General features: G+C 33.7%; 1 protein-coding gene across 1 annotated transcript in view; it reads left to right on the top strand.

Annotated features, from left to right (window-relative positions):
• The first annotated feature begins 253 nt into the window (after positions 1-253).
• LOC124949219 overlaps positions 254-1,772 on the top strand; it is a 38,265-nt gene continuing 36,746 nt past the window's right edge. The window contains exon 1 of the mRNA XM_047493960.1: positions 254-693. The gene's annotated coding sequence lies outside the window, so the exon portion shown is untranslated. The remainder of the gene's footprint in view (positions 694-1,772) is intronic.

Below are 1,772 nucleotides of genomic sequence, written 5' to 3'. Positions count from 1 at the left end.
TGTCATCACGGAAGGTCATTAACGAAAAGTAGATCGATAATAAAACGGACAGCGCGAATAAGTTGGTGCAACGTGACTTTTGATAAGTTCTTTTTCTTTCTTTTCTTTTTTTTTTTTTTTTTTTTTTTTTTTTTTTTTTTTTGTATATATTCCAGTTCTCCTTGCTCCCGCGAACGACACTTTTTTTGTTCTCTATCTTTCTTTCCTACTTTTTTTTTTTCATTCTTTTCTGTTTGTTTTTTTTTTCCCCCCCTCGTTTTTATTTTCCTTTTTATACCAGGAGATATAAGTGGCCGTGTTGATTCGAGCGTTACAGAATCAAAGTGACAATTCTACGTCGTTGGGATTCTAGTAACGGAGATCTTACGAGAGTTTGCAGGACTGTCTGTAGGAGATACAGTCGTCATCGTCGTCGTCATCGTCGTCGTCGTCGTCGTCGTCGTCGTCGTCGTCGTCGTCGTCGTCTCATCTTTATCATCTTAGCCTAGCGAGAAATTTGACGAAGAACGTTCTTCGTTCTAGTTGACGGTAACGCGACTCGTGAGAGTGAAGAAATCACGAGACAGCAGACAGTCCCAAGTCAACTCGAGAAGGCAGACCCGAAAGTACTACGTGAAATCTGATGAACGTGAATCCATTTGGAAAATTAAAATCTAATCGTGTTAGACGCTCGATCACAAAACTTTATGCGAGGTGAGTTAATCGAAAAAAAAAAAAAAAAAAGAAAAAAAAGAAAACAAACAAAAACGTTTCTTTTTGTTTAATTATATCTTTTTAATTTTTAAAAAAAAAAAAAAAAAAAAAAAAAAAAAAAGAAAGAAAAAATCCTATTGATTTTCAATCTCGATATTATTAAATCGTAAATACTTACGGAATTATCGATTCGCAAAGGATTATCGATTATTTTGCATCTAATTTTGCGCGAATACGCAAAAGTTGTTGATAAATAAAATGTGAGACACGCGCGCGCGCACACACACACACACACACGCTCGCGCGCACATAAATTATATTAACGTTTAATATAATTCAATCCACGAAGAAACGTATCTTCAGACGATTTCATCTTTCGTTAAGTATCACGATGAATATAATTTCTCTCTAATAAATAAATAAATGAATAAATGAAAAGAGAAGAAAAGAAAAGAAAAGAAAAAAAAAAAAGGAGAAGAAAGAATTAAACAAAAGAAAAAAATTATACATCAAAGAATTAAATTTGAAGATTGAATTCAAACGATGTAGATTATCGAACGTTGTTGTCTCGTGATAAAAAGAAAATAAAAAAAAAAGAAAAAAAAATTAAATAAAATAGCCAAAGAAAAACAGCCAAGGACATATTTTTTATATCTCGATCGGTCGATATTTATAATACTCGTTTTTAATACCTCCTCGATATCCTTCATAATATACGTAATCTTGTATGCTGTTCCCAAGTGCATTCGATATCGAATCATCGAATCGTCCGAGCTCTCAAACGTAATCAATTCTATTCGAATTTATCGATCGAAAGGGGAGAACGCAGGATACACGTCGATCGAGACCACCCTGATTTTATCGTGATCTTTCATCATCGTTCTCCTTAGTGAATCTTCGATCGAGACGTTAAATTATATGCTCGATCGCGTGTAAATGAAATCTTGAAATAAGAAGATACGTTTTTTTACGTAGTTTTTTTTCTTCTTTTTACAAAAAGAGAGAGAGAGAGAGAGAGAGAAAGAGAGGAGGACATCTGCATAACCAAAATCAGCGTTAATCGTACTAAGCCTGATATA

This window comes from Vespa velutina, chromosome 5 (genome assembly GCF_912470025.1).
Source record: "Vespa velutina chromosome 5, iVesVel2.1, whole genome shotgun sequence".
In the NCBI taxonomy this organism is placed as follows: domain Eukaryota; kingdom Metazoa; phylum Arthropoda; class Insecta; order Hymenoptera; family Vespidae; genus Vespa; species Vespa velutina.
Note: the sequence above shows the minus strand (reverse complement) of the source record. Positions and strands in the feature narration are given on the sequence as shown.